We start from the raw sequence: 15,602 nt of genomic DNA on the forward strand, positions 1-15,602 counted from the left end.
AATCATAATCCTTCAAGAGCTCCAACCATCTTATTTGTCTCGTATTTAAATCCTTTTGTGAAAAGATATATTTTGAACTTTGATGGTCGGTAAATATTTTGTACTTTTCTCCATACAAGTAATGTCTCCACGTCTTAAGAGTAAAAACTATTGCAGCCAGTTCCAAATCATGTGTGGGGTAGTTCTTCTCATAATTTCTTAATTGTCGAGATGCATAAGCAATTACCTTTACATGTTGCATTAGTACACACCCCAAACCCTTTTTTTGATGCATCACTATAGATCACAAAATCTGCAGTCCCCTCTGGTAACCCAAGTACCGGAGTGAACGTTAGTCTTTTCTTTAACTCAATTAAACTTCGCTCACAATCTTCTGACCAGACAAACTTAATGTCTTTCCTTGTAAGATTTGTTAACGGTCCCGCTATCTTCGAGAAATCTTGGACAAACTTTCTATAATATCCGGCCAAACCTAGGAAACTTCAAATTTCTGTCACATTCCTTGGTCTTTCCCAATTCATTATTACCTCAATTTTTGCAGGATCAACTGAAATTCCCTCCTACGAAACTACAGGTGTCCAAGAAAACTTACTCTCCTCAACCAAAATTCACATTTTCAAATTTTGGCATATAACTTTTCTTTCTTCAAAGTTTGTAGGACTATCCTTAAATGTTCCTCATGTTCCTTCTCGCTTTTCGAGTATATAAAAATATCATCAATAAAACAATTACAAACTTATCCAAATAATTCCTAAACACTCGATTCATTAAATCCATAAACACTGCCGGTGTATTTATCACTCCAAACGGCATTACTACAAACTCATAATGACCATATAGCGTCCTAAATGCCGTCAATGGAATGCTCTCTTTATTTACCTTTAACTGATGATATCCAGAGCGCAAATCGATCTTCGAAAAGTAGGTAACTCCTTGTAATTGATCAAAAAGATCGTCTATCCATGGTAGTGGATATTTATTCTTCACTGTCAACTTATTTAGTTCCCTATAATCGATGCATAATCTTAAAGAACCATCCTTCTTTTTCACAAATAATACAGGTGTTAGGGCTAGAACATGCGCTAAAATTTACGTAAGTATACGCGATCGCAAGTAATATAGAATTAATTCTAGTTCGTTCCCACAGAGACTGGTTTAGGTTAATTTTAATGAATGTATTTATGCAACAATGATATGGCTATTATCCAATGCTAAAACGAATAACAATTTGTGGTTGTTTATAACTAAGATTAACTAAGAGATTATACTAAAGAACATTAACTAAGAGAGTAAAAAGAGTTGAATACTATATGACACAAACATGGGATTCTAAATTCATTAAATACTTCATTCAATAACCTTTTCATTCTTAACCTTAACATGTAATGGTGATGACACTAATCAGATAACACGAAATTGATAAATGCCAACTTTGGTTGTACGAATACTAGACTATCAGACATCCACAAAATAGATAGAAGCTGAATATACACCAATTATATTGAGACCCTATAAGTCTATAGAATTTGACAAAATAACGGTTTAATGCACAAGTTATCTATCATGATTATATAGGACAAGTAAGATGGTTAAAATTACCTACGAATCATGCATAACAAATACATGAACCTATGCTAGCATGGCAAGTTTTAAACCCTTAAATTCACTTCCGCTTCCTTAAAAATTAACAATCGCTATCTTATAAATTCGCGATGCTCATAAGATGAATAAGCACAACCAATACTAAGCTATCATACAATCACCACACACTAAGGTATCGAAACCAATTAACTAAAGAAATCCATAAATAAATCCGTTGTAACCCCATGATAACGATTAGCCCATAATCAGACTCATCATCAATATGGGTTACGATGAAAGCATGGTATAACAAACGTAGTCTTTATACTGAATAAATAATAAACCAAGTATGAAATATGTGTATAGGTTCACAAGCAAGAAAACTAGCATCCAAAGTTACAACTTAAAACAAAGAATCATAAGAATAAACTAGATCATCTTCGCCTTGGTTAAATTGTGCTATACGGTCTTCTTATGCCTTCTCCTTAAGCTCTGGTACGTCTTGTTATGAAAAACGACCTTAAGTTATGTTTATATAGCAGCCCATGCAGAGTAAAAGTCTTCTGGATCAAAATCATAGGAGAATCAGGATTCTGAACTCCTGACCCGGCGCGGCTGCGCGCTTGACCAGCGCAGGCGTGCTGTACTTCTGCCATCCTGGCGCGGCCACACGCTTCTACAGCGCGGGCGCGTTGACTCTGTGGAAAATTTCATGAATTCTTCTTTTCTTGCTAATTTGAGCTTGTCTTTTCACGAGCTTTTATTCTAAACATCATCCTAACACCATATTAGCATCAAAACAATATCATTTCACCTGTATTCCTGTTATAAGCCTGAAATGCAAAAACACTACAAAACACGTTAAAAACACCAACAACTTGAGTATTAAACACCAATTCAAAGCTTTATGGAGTGTAATAGAGTGACATAAATGTCATTCAACATACCCCCAAAAGTTGAATTGATGATTGTCCTCAAGCATAAATATACTCAAAGAACAAGAAATAAAAATGCATGAATGCAAGCTATATGAATGCAACGATCCCCATAGAATAACGAAACCAATCAACAGGCAGCATCTCAACACATGCAGTTATTCGCACAAAGATCAATCAAGCCCCACAAATCAACTTACAATCCAGAAACGTGCGTGGGTGGAAATGCTTACAGATATACTATCGCAACTAGATCAGTAATCATGACTCACTACTCCTCAAAGTAATCACAAGGTTATAAATAGACTAAAAGCTAAACTTAAAATAACTTATAACACTTCAATCCTATATCGGAGTTTTACATGAATTTATGCTTTTATTCACAACACATAAACAACACAAATATGCTTATTTGACCATGCAATGAGTGAGGTCCACAAAAGACGTATACAATAATACCCATGTAGCGAGCGTTAGGTTAATGGATCCCAGACTATAAAAAGCCTTAGGTCACTAGGCACAAAGTCCCCTAAGAACTTAATAACTCAAGTATTAAAGAGCTCACTCGTGATCAATTATGCATAAACACATATATTTTATTCTTTCTTTTTTTTCTTGTTTTTTTTCTTTTTCTTTTTTTTCATAATTTCTGAACGAGTGTGTTTCGCTCCATCTCGTTCAACCCTAGACTACTCATATAAAATGAGCCGGCTATTAGCCATTTAACACCTAGCCACAACAACTAGCAATGAAATCTAGTTTTCTCCAATTTTTTAAATTTCCATGCTATTTTATCATTAAGAGAATATCCTAAATTCTAAATATAAACAAACGATTAAACTTTGACAAACAAATAAACCATAACCATGATCTAGCCCTCAAGCAAACTATAAGACCTGGTGAATTACAACTGTCTCTAGCATGCAAATCAACTCAATAAGACTTAATATTACTAAGCATGTCATCACTATACTAGCATAAATATCACAAATCAATCGGTAAAATTATCTAAGGGATCATGTTATTATGCAAATGCATGAAACTATATACAACAAACTATTATACCAAAATAAAAAAAAACTACAAAAATAAAAAAAAAATTACTACATGGCAAATATGCAATTATATGAACTAAACTAGCATGAATATGCAAACTATATGCGAATCACACAAAACACATAATCCTTAACTACTACCCCCAAACTTAAAATATTCACTATCCTCAGTGAAGGTAATAGCAGGGAATCAGGCATACCTAATTGGAATCAGGATCATCACCCTCAAGGGGTGGAGTGTCAGGAGTGTCTAGAAGTGGATACACAGAATCCTCACCGAATACTAGCCACTGGATGTCAACTCCTGTGGCTCTGAATGCAGTCCCCAACGCCTGGGTGAGGTCATGTGCAAATATGCTATGGATGTCATGCATCGTATCCATCCTCCTAGCTAAATGCCTATACTGCGTCGTACTCAAACCCGCAATGCCATGTGCTTCCTGCTGCTGTTGCTGCTACTGCGATCCCGAAGGACCAGCCCCCTCTCCCAACTGAGCTCTCCAAGCTGCTCGACAGGCCTGCAAAAGTCCCATCAGCATAAGTCTGATCCGCTGGCCTTCCACCTGATAGATGGTCATAAGAATATCCAATCCCTTTAAGATCGGGCTTCCCACCATACCACTCCGTCATATTCAACAACGTCGAACTATCAATCAGAGCACTAGGGACCTGCAGCTGCTCATGTGCGGGCCAATGAACGCCAACCGCCACACACAAATTCATCACAATGGACGCATAGGGTATCGAACTCGTAGTACTCCCTCGCAAGAACCGCAGAATACCCTGATGAATCACCATCCCAAGATCCATATAGTCTTCCTGCAGAATACCCCACAACAAACGTGCACGTTCCACAGTAACATCATGCACGTGAGAAGATGGAATGATGTTAGCACAAATAAAAGAATTCCATGCATGTGCAAACATGTTCAAGCATGACGCAGGGATAGTGGCATACTCGTTCGTGCCCTTCTTGAACTTCCAATGAGTCTCAGGCACACACATGGTAGCAAAAATCAAATCCAAGTTAAACTCCTCTGGAGTCTTCTCGTTCCAGTTCTCCTGATCTGGCCTCCTCTCGGGATGTTCAATCGCCCTACGAATAGCCTCAGCACTGTACTCCACTGTCATCCCCCTAATCATCGTGAAACCATTCTCCCGCATTAGCATTGGCATAGAACTCACACACCACACTCATGGGCATAGAAGCGGGTGTCTCACAAAAAGCAACCCAGCCCATCTCCAAGATCATCTCCAACAACTTACCATCTTTCCATGATGGCAGGAAAATCACGCTCCTTGGCTATAGGCTTCGAAAGCAGCCCCGTAGACTCTACCTCAGCCTCGGGTGTTGAAAATCTAGGCCTCACACCACCTGCACTCAAAGAATCAGTGGTGCTGCTGCTTACTTGGGTTCGCTATCTTTTTGGTGCCATTGAGATTGAATAAGTTTGAAAGAATAGAAGTTTGTAAGAGATATTTGTGTGTTTGAGAGTTTGAGAAGTGATGGAGAAGTTTGTGTATAAGTGTATGTATATATAGGAAATTGGGAGAGAATTAGTTATGGAAAAGGAGTGGGAATTGATTATGGGAATAATGGGTTTGATTTGGAGAGGGAAATTTAGGATATGGGTGAGTAAAATTCGGGTGGGAATTGATTTTGTATTAAAATCCCCGAATTTCTCTTTATTCTGACTTATATTTTTTTTCGAAAATAGTGACCCAGCGCGGCCGCCCCGCGTCTCAGCGCGGGCGCGCCGTGCTACTGTAGTTGGCACTGAATTTTTCTGATTTTTTTGTATTTTTCTCCTTTCTTTCTTCTTCCTCTATCTACTAATGTACATCAAACTTGGGTTGCCTCCCAAGAAGCGCTTGGTTTATGTAGTTAGCTTGACGTAGAATCTCGAGATCAAGTAGGTAATAGAACGACACTAACCACCTCACGGTTTTCCGTATCCCCATAGTAGTGCTTCAATCTCTGACCATTTACTTTGAACGCTTATCCTGGATCATCCTTAAAAATCTCCACAGCTCCATGTGGAAACACAATTTTGATTATGAAAGGCCCGGACCATCTCGACTTCAATTTTCCAGGAAAAAGACGGAGACGAGAGTTAAATAACAAAACTTGTTGCCCCGACTCAAATAATTTGAGCACTAGACCCCTATAGTGCCACCTCTTGACTTTATCCTTGTACATTTTGTTGTTTTCATACGCTTGAAGCCGAAATTCGTCGAGTTCATTCAATTGAAGCATCCTTTTCTTAACAGCTGCATCCAAATCAAGGTTCAACTTCTTCAAAGCCCAATATGCTTTATGCTCGAGCCCCATAGGCAAATGATACCCCTTACCATAAACCAACTGAAATGGCGACATTTCTAACGGGGTCTTTTATGCTGTTCTATATGCCTAAACAGCTTCATCAAGCTTCAAAGACCAATCCTTCCTTGATGGACACACCACTTTTTCTAGAATAAGCTTGATCTCTCTATTAGACACCTCAGCTTGCCCATTAGTCTGAGGTTGGTAGGCTGTAGCAATGCGATGATTCACATTATACCTTTGTATCATGGCAGTGAACTTGAGATTACAGAAATGCAATCCCTCGTCACTGATTATGACTCTTGGAGTCCCAAATCGTGTGAATATTTGCTTATGAAGAAAATTAGGCACTACCTTCACATAATTTATCAGGAAAGCCTTGACTTCAACCCATTTTGACACATAATCGACCGCCAACAAGATATACTGATTATCATGATGAGAAAAATGGCCCCATGAAGTCGATTCCCCAAACATCGAAAACCTCAACCTCGAGAAGCACATTAAGAGGCATCGCAACCCTCTTGGACATATTACCCACACGCTGGCATCGATCACACTTTAAAATAAAGTGATGTGCATCCTTAAACAATGTAGGCTAGAATAATCCCGCTTGAAGGACACGAGATGTTGTCTTCTCTCCACCATAGTGGCCTCCATAAACAGTCGAATGACAGTCTCGCAAGATCCCCCCGTTTCGCTGTACGGAATATATCTCCTGATGATTTGGTCAGCTCCTTGCATAAGCAAATGTGGCTCATCCCACATGTACCAGTTCACCTCATGAAGAAACTTCTTCATTTGAGCGTACGACAAGTCTAGAGGCATGATATTACTCACAAGGTAGTTCCCAATGTTTGCAAACCACGGTTCTTCCTCTTGCACTCTAAAAAGCTGCTCATCGGGAAAGGACTCATTTATCAATGTATTATCTTATGAAGTTGCACTTGGATCTTCCAAACGAGAGAGATGATCAGTGACTTGATTCTCAGTACCTTTTCTGTCCTTGATCTCTAACTGAAATTCCTGAAGTAAAAGAACCCATCTAATCAATTTAGGCGTCGAGTCCTTCTTCGATACGAGATATCGAATTGCAGCGTGATCAGTGAAAACTATCACCTTCGTCCCAAGCAAATAAGATCGAAACTTCTCAAAACCGTAGACAATGGCCAAAAGTTCTTTCTCCGTAGTAGTATAATTCAGTTGAGCACCATTGAGGGTCTTACTAGCATAGTATACCACATGAAATATGTTGTTCTTTCTCTGCCCAAGAACTGCTCCAACTGTATAGTCACTTGCATCGCACATCATCTCAAAAGGTTCATTCCAATCAGGTGCAGTTATGACAGGTGTCGTGATCAAACTCTTCTTCAAGAACTCAAAAGCAGCTAGGCACTCGTCATTAAACTTGAACGGGACATCCTTCTCCAGAAGATTGCACAAAGGTTTAGAGATTTTTGAAAAGTCCTTGATGAACCGCCTATAGAAACCCGCATGACCAAGAAAGCTGCGAACTCCCTTAACAGAAATTAGTGGAGGAAGATTTTCAATGACCCCCGCCTTGGATTTGTCCACCTCAAGACCCTTATTAGAGACCTTGTGACCAAGAATAATCCCCTGTCGCACCATAAAGTAATACTCGTGCCCAGCCAACCTGTCAAGCATCTGATCAATAAAAGGTAGAGGGAAGTGATCTTTTCTTGTGGCTTTGTTCAGCTTCCTATAATCCATGCAAACTCTCCACCATGTGACTGTTCGAGTAGGAATGAGCTCATTCTTCTCATTAGCTACAACCGTGATACCTCCTTTCTTCGGCACATATTAAACTGGACCCACCCAAGAACTGTCAGATATGGGATAAATGATCCCTGCATCCAGCCACTTGAGAATTTCTTTCTTCACCACTTCCTTCATGATTGGATTAAGTCGTCTCTATTGCTCAATAGTAGGTTTGCTACCTTCCTCTAGCAGAATTTTATGCATGCAATAAAAAAGGTTGATTCCCTTAATATCTGCTATAGTCCATCCAATTGCCGACTTGAACTCTCTCAGAATTCTTAAGAGTTTTTCCTCGTCACTACCTGAAAGGTCAGATGCAATAATCATAGGCAAAGTAGATGCATCACCTAAAAAACATACCTTAAGTGTTCAGGCAATGGTTTAAGCTCAATTGTAGGAGCTTCCTCAATAGATGGCTTGAGGTGCTTTGGAGATTTATTCAGCTCCTTTATTCCAAGAGATTCAAAAGGCATATCCATCTTCCGCTTCCAAGGAGAAGCATTCAGATATTGCAAGTGCTTATCACCTTCATCATCTTCACTATCCAAATTCCCCAACAAGGCTTTTTCTAAGGCATCAGACCTTAACAATTGATCAAGTTCTGTAGTAACCACCGAATCGACCAACTCCACCTTTAAGCACTCCTCATTTTCCGTAGGGAATTACATGGCATTGAACACATTAAAAGTTACATCCTAATCCAGCACTCGCATGGTGAGCTCACTCTTCTGTACATCTATTAAGGTTCGGCCAGTAGCCAAGAAAGGCCTTCCCAAAATTATGGGAATCTTCTTATCCTCCTCGAAATCAAGAATTACAAAATCAACATGAAAGATGAGTTTATCCACATTGACCAAGACATCCTCAATAATGCCTCGTGGATATGTAATAGAACGATCGGCCAACTGCAAGGTCATATAAGTAGGCTTTGGACCAGGTAAGTCCAACTTCTTAAAGATTGACAAAGGCATCAGATTGATGCTAGCTCCCAAGTCACATAAGCATTTGTCAAATAACACTTTTCCAATGGTGCAAGGAATAGTGAAGCTTCAGGATCCTTAAGCTTCAGAGGCAACTTTTGTTACAGCACAACACTGCATTCCTCCGTGAGAGCAACGGTCTCTAAGTCATCAAGCTTCACTTTCCGAGAAAGTATACATTTCATAAACTTTGCATAACTAGGCATCTATTCAAGAGCTTCAGCGAAAGGTATATTGATGTGAAGTTTCTTGAACACCTCCAGAAACTTCTCAAACTGCTTATCCAGCTTTTTCTTTTGCAGCCTCTTAGGAAAGGGAGGTGGAGGATAGATCTGTTCCCCCCTGTATTACCCTCAGGAGGAGTGTGTTCAACAGTAGTCTTTCTTGGTTCCACTTCTGCTTCCTTCTGTACTTCTTATTCTGCTACAACTTCTTCATCCGAAACTTGAGAGTGTTCGGGATTCGCACCCTTCCCAGATGTCAATGTAATTGCCTTTACCTGCTCCTTAGCTTCCCTCTTTCCTACTACTTCAGTGTCATTAGGGAGTGGACCAGGTTGACGATTTAGCAAGGCATTGTCAATCTTCCCAGTTTGATTTTCCAAGGTCTTGATAGAAACCGCTTGGCTCTTGCACATGAGCCTCAACTCCTCCAATTCAGATTTTTCATTAAACTGTTGCAACTGGAGTTGCTGCCTTGGTGCATATTGCGGTTGCTGAAAACCAGGGGGGTTGTACTACTTTGCTGGATACTGCTGATAAGGATGCTGAACCGATTTCTGAGTGTTGTTCCAGCTAAAGTTAGGATGATTGCGGTTATTGGGATGATAGGTGGCTGGCACAAGTTGATGTGACCTCTAAAAGTTACTCACGAACTAAGCTGATTCACTAGAAATAGTACACTACTCTGTCTCATGGGCACCGGAACAAAACTCACAGACACTAGTGATCTGATTAACCCCATAATTAGCCAAAGAATCCACCTTCATCGTCAAAGTATTAAGCTGCGCAGCTATAGCAATAGCTGTATCTAACTCCAGAATTCTTGCTACCTTGCCTTGAGATAGTCTCTGAGTAGGATTCTGGTATTCATTTACATCCATCAGTTCAATCAATTTATAAGCTTCATCATAGCTTTTAGCCCACAAGGCTCCTCCTAATGCTGCATCTAGCATGATTCTAGAAGTAGCACCCAAACCATTATAGAAACAGTTATTGATCATCTAGTCAGGCATCCCATGGTGAGGTTACTTTCTAAACATCTGCTTATAACGATCCCAAGCCTCACATAAAGATTCTCCAGATTGCTGAGCAAATTGAGTAAGTGTGTTTTTGATTACAGCAGTCTTCGCAATAGGAAAGAATTTAGTTAAGATTTTTTGAGCAAGATCCTCCCATTTGGTGATAGACCCTGGTGGCATAGAATATAACCAGCACTTCGCTTTATCCCGCAGAGAGAATGGGAAAAGCCTCAACTTAATAGCATCTTCAGAAACTCCATTGAATTTGAAAGTGTCGCAAATCTCGATGAAATCTCTGATGTGCATGTTGGGGTCTTCAGTCGGAGAACCCCCAAACTGAACTGAGTTATGTATCATCTGAAATGGCTGTCGAACAATACTAGACTGCATATCATTTATCTTCGGTTGAGACTAATCCATCAAAGCCTTCGGATTCGCTTCTGGTTCTCCCATTACAATAAGTTCTTCTTCTTTCTTCTCAACTAAGATCCCTTCTTCAACTTTCTCCTCTACTACAACTTCTTCCTCATCTTGATCCATTGTTCTCTTACGAGACCGAGAATGTGTATGCATACACGCTCACTAGATTACCTGAAACATGACAAGGAAATAAGTAAGTAACAATGTCCGAGTCAATGGACTTTCACGACCAATGATGATAAACACATAAACTAAAAATTAACATCGAAGTCCCTGGCAGCGGCGCCAAAAACTAGTTAGGGTTAGAACATGCGCTAAAATTCACGCAAGTATATGCGATCGAAAGTAATATAGAATTAATTCTAGTTCGTTCCCACAGGGACTAGTTTAGGTTAATTTCAATCAATGTATTTACGCAACAATGGTATGGCTATTATCCAATTCTAAGACGAATAACAATTTGTGGTTGTTTATAACTAAGATTTACTAAGAGATTATACTAAAGAACATTAACTAAGAGAGTAAAGAGAGTTGAATACTATATGACACAAACATGGGATTCTAACTTCATTAAATACTTCATTCAATAGTCTTTTCATTCTAAACCTTAGCATGTAATGGTGATGACACTAATCAGATAACACGAAACTGATAAACGCCAACTTTCGTTGTACGAATATCATACTACCAGACATCCACAAATAGAAGCTGAATAGACACCAATTATATTGAGACCATATATGTCTATAGAATTTGACAACATAATGGTTTAATGCATAAGTTATCTATTGTGATTACATAGGGCAAGTAAGATGGTTAAAATTACCTACGAATCATGCATAACAAATACATGAACCTATACTAGCATGGCAAGTTCTAAAACCTTAAATTCACTTTCATTTCATTAAATATTAGCACGCTATCTTATAAGTTCACGACGCTCATAAGACGAATAAGCACAACCAATACTAAGCTATCATACAATCACCACACACTAAGGTATCGAAACGAATTAACTAAAGAAATCCATAAATAAATCCGTTAGAACCCCACGATAATGATTAGCCCATAATCAGACTCATCATCAATGTGGGTTCCGATTAAAGAATGGTATAACAAACATAGTCTTTATACTGAATAAATAATAAACCAAGTATGAAACAAGAGTGTAGGTTTACAAGAAAGAAAACTAGCATCCAAAGTTACAACTTAAAACAAAGAGTCACAAGAATAAATTAGATACTCTTCGCCTTGGTTGAATTGTGCTCTACGGTCTTCTTACGCCTTCTCCTTAAGCTCTGGTACGTCTTGTTATGAAAAACGACCTTAAGTTATGTTTATATAGCAGCATATGCAGAGTAGAAGTCTTCTGGAAGAAAATTAGAGGAGAATCAGGATTCTGAAATCCCGACCCGGCGCGGACGCGCGCTTGACCAGCACGGGCGTGCTGTACTTTTGCCATCCTGGCGCGGGCGTGCTGACTCTCTGTAAAATTTCCTGAATTCTTCTTTTCTTGCTGATTTGAGCTTATCTTTTCACGAGCTTTTATTCTAAACATCATCCTAACACCATATTAGCATCAAAATAATGTCATTTCACCTATATTCCTGTTATAAGCCTTAAATGCAAAAACACTACAAAACACGTTAAAAACACTAACAACTTGAGTACAAAACACTAATTCAAAGCTTTACGGAGCGTTATAGAGTGACATAAATGCCACTCAACAACAGGCGCTCCCCAAGAAGAAACACTTGGCCAAATAAACCTCTTCTACAATAATTCTTGTACTTGAATCTTAAGTTCCGCTAATTCTGCGGGTGCCATCCGATATGCTGCTTTCGATATTGGTTGGACTTCTGGCACCAGTTCAATACCAAACTCAACTTCTCTTTCAAGTGGCAACCCCGACAACTCTTCCGAGAAGATATCTAAAAAAATTCTGACTATGTGCATATCCTCAACTTTATTTTTAACTTCCTCGTTTCCCACAACATATTCCAGAAAACTCTCACAACCATTATTTAACATCTTACAAGCCTTTAAAACCAATATCATAACCTTGGGTTTATCTACACTATCTCCTTTAAAATATACTCTCTTTTTATTTGGGTCGATTAAACATATTCGCTTCTTACTACAATCTAGATTTGCCCTATGTTTTGACAACCAATCCATCCCCATAATCACTCCAAAGTCTCTCAATTTCAAAGGTAACAAATCTACCAAGAAGGTGTGTTTACCAATAAATAAGGGACAGACTCGATAGATTTTATCTACGAATAATTTCCTACCGTTTGGAAGTTTTACAATCAATCCATTATCTAGGATTTGCATAGATACATTTAACTTATCCACATATTTTGTATCCACAAAAGAATGGGTTGATCCCGAATCAAACAAAACATGAACATCTTGAGCACAAAGTTAAAGCGTACCTGACACCACATCATGAGATTTTTCGGCATCTAGAGTCATCATTGCGTAGGTTCTTGCCACTGCCCTAGGCGCTAATTGCTGAAAAGGTCTGGTTGTATAAGTGACCTGGTTATCCGCAATTGTAGCAAGAAATCGCTTTAAGCTTGGAACATTGAGATGCTATATGTCCCTTTTCTCCATAATTATAATACAACTCATCAGCTCGATAACAAATATCGCCACCATGTTTCAGTCCACATTTCTTTACACTCAGGTGTAGTGATCCTCTTATCACTTCCCCAAAAATTCTCCTTCTTCCTTATATGTAGTTTCTTGTTGTCCTTTTTAAATCCTGAGTTAACACTCAATTCTGTCTCTCTCCGTCATTTCTTATTATTGAAGAATTGAGTGCGAGCTTCATAGTCCCTTTCCGCAATTCTACCTTTTCCAACCAACTTATCAAATGCTCCAGCTCCAATAAAGAAACCCTTTCTCTGATTTGAGGTTTCTGTCCCTCTTGAAACCTTTGACATTTCCTAGCTTCTGTATCGACTTGATGAGGAGAAAATCTAGAAAGTTCTAAAAATTTGGATAGATATTCCGACACAGACATTCCTTCCTGCCTCAGTCCTAAAAACTTCATCTCCATCTCATCTTTTCATACATTTCGGGAAATACTTATCGAAAAATAATGCCTTAAACCACGTCCAAGTCATCTTAGAGCAATCCTCAGTCTGTTTAATCGTATCCCACTAGAAAACAGCTTCCACCCTTAAGGAGTGTGTTGCATATTTCACCTTCTGTTCCTCCAAACATTCAGATATCTCTATTACCTTTTCATTTCTTTAATCCATGTGTTTGCTGCATGTGGATCTAAATCTGCTTTAAATACGGGGGGATCCGCATCCTTAAAAGTTTTGTAGGTACATCTTCGCTTATTCTCACCTTTTCGATCTATATTTTCCACATGCTCAGAATCCATGGTAGGATTATCCACAAGTGTTCGCTCCTCAGTTAAGCTCTTCAACATATTTCTCATCTATGCTAAAACCAATTGCATCCCGGGACTAATTTGTACACCAGATCCACTTCCACTAGAGTTGCCATCAGCCATCTTTACTTACAATTCAACACATACTATTAATTCCACTTCATTGCGAATATATGTTGCAATAACTATTATTGAGTACTACATATATCATGTCATACGCCACACTAACGATCAATCGAGTACTGCACACGTCATAATGTATGCCACAATAACGATCATCGAGCACTATACACGTTATACGTCCTAAAGTGGTCAAGTCCAAAACCTAATCTTATGCAAACATTCCTCGAGCCTAAAATTTTACTACTCGGGATTCTAAATCTTATATTCGTCCCCTTTCGAAACCCTAGCTCTAATGCCACATGTGACGACCCCGACCCCGGGATGATCTCAAAAACCCGACCCAGGAATGCCAAACTAACTACAAATTTGATATATGCTTACATAACCATAAACTTAATTAATAATATAAAATTTGTACAACATCTTCAGTGTATAACAAAAGTTTATGATATATCAAAAGAACCTAACCGGGTACAAATATAAATCTATTACACCAACTTTATTCATTATAACACTATATGCTTCCCACCATCCACTAAAAACTTAATTTATCATATTTTTATCCCTTCTTGAACATCCTTCTTCGAAACTCTTTCTTGTGAGAGTTAGTGACATAAAGGAGTGAGCTCATAAAGCTCAATAAGCATATATCGTACATTTCAACTAAGGTTTATCTAGAAACCAGATTTTTAAATCATCAACTAAAATAAAACAACTTTAAACAAGAGAATCATCAAAAGCTTATCACAATCATCAAGAGTTCATCAAAATAGTTCTCACAAGATTAAAACAGAGTATTCAAGCACGATAGGTTCATCAATTCATCAAGTTGGGATCCCGACCAACTAAACAATTAGTTTAGCTTACTTCGAAAAAAGGAAGCATCATCATCAGTTCATCAAGTATCAGTGCAAGAATACTCATTTTTCATCAGTGAATCATCAGTCAAATTAATCCAATCACCTTTTAAAGATCAAAACATCAATAGTGAAATAGTACAGTATATACTTACCGTGCACCGCTTAATTTATTCTCTATGAATCCCGAACTTTGAATTGATTTTACTATCGATCTTTTGTCCACTTGAATCTATAGTGATATGGTTGCTAAAACTTGATTATACTTGTTACGAACTTCGATTCGACTACTTGTATGCTAAAATCGGAGTTCGATAACGCCTTCAAGTCCTCGTTTGATTATGAAGAATACTATGATTATACGTATTTTTTCTGGGTAATTATAAGATTTTTCTGTTTGGTTTTCTTTTTTTGAACAAGGTACTGTAAGGGCTATTTATAGTTATACAAAGATAAGATAGGATTGCACGTGCTACGAAAAGATAAGATAGGATTGCACGTACTGCGAAAAGATAAGATAGGATTGCACGTACTGCGAAAAGGTAAGATAGGATTGCACGTACTGCGAAAAGGTAAGATAGGATTGCACGTACTGCGAAAGGTAAGATAGGATTGCACGTACTGCGAAAAGATAAGATAGGATTGCACGTACTGCGAAAAGATAAGATAGGATTGCACGTACTGCGAAAAGATAAGATAGGATTGCATGTACTATGAAAAGATAAGATAAGAATTTAATCAAAATATCTCGCATGTAAAAAACATATGGTTTATCGGTTTACCGAAATGAAAATAATATCGTAAATTTTTTACCGGGAACCATATGGGTTAAACAGTACTCCGGATTGAAAAAGTCAAAACACGGAAAATGCTCGAAATAATCAAAATAAGATATTCAAA

At 38.3% G+C, this 15,602-nt stretch overlaps 1 non-coding gene across 1 annotated transcript; it reads left to right on the forward strand.

Moving 5' to 3' along the window:
• Positions 1-9,885: 9,885 nt before the first annotated feature.
• LOC141675641 (small nucleolar RNA R71) lies at positions 9,886-9,992 on the forward strand. The gene has a single exon (XR_012556284.1). It is a non-coding gene; the product is annotated as a small nucleolar RNA R71 (small nucleolar RNA).
• The last annotated feature ends 5,610 nt before the right edge of the window (positions 9,993-15,602 follow it).

This window comes from Apium graveolens, chromosome 7 (genome assembly GCF_009905375.1).
Source record: "Apium graveolens cultivar Ventura chromosome 7, ASM990537v1, whole genome shotgun sequence".
In the NCBI taxonomy this organism is placed as follows: Eukaryota; Viridiplantae; Streptophyta; class Magnoliopsida; order Apiales; family Apiaceae; genus Apium; species Apium graveolens.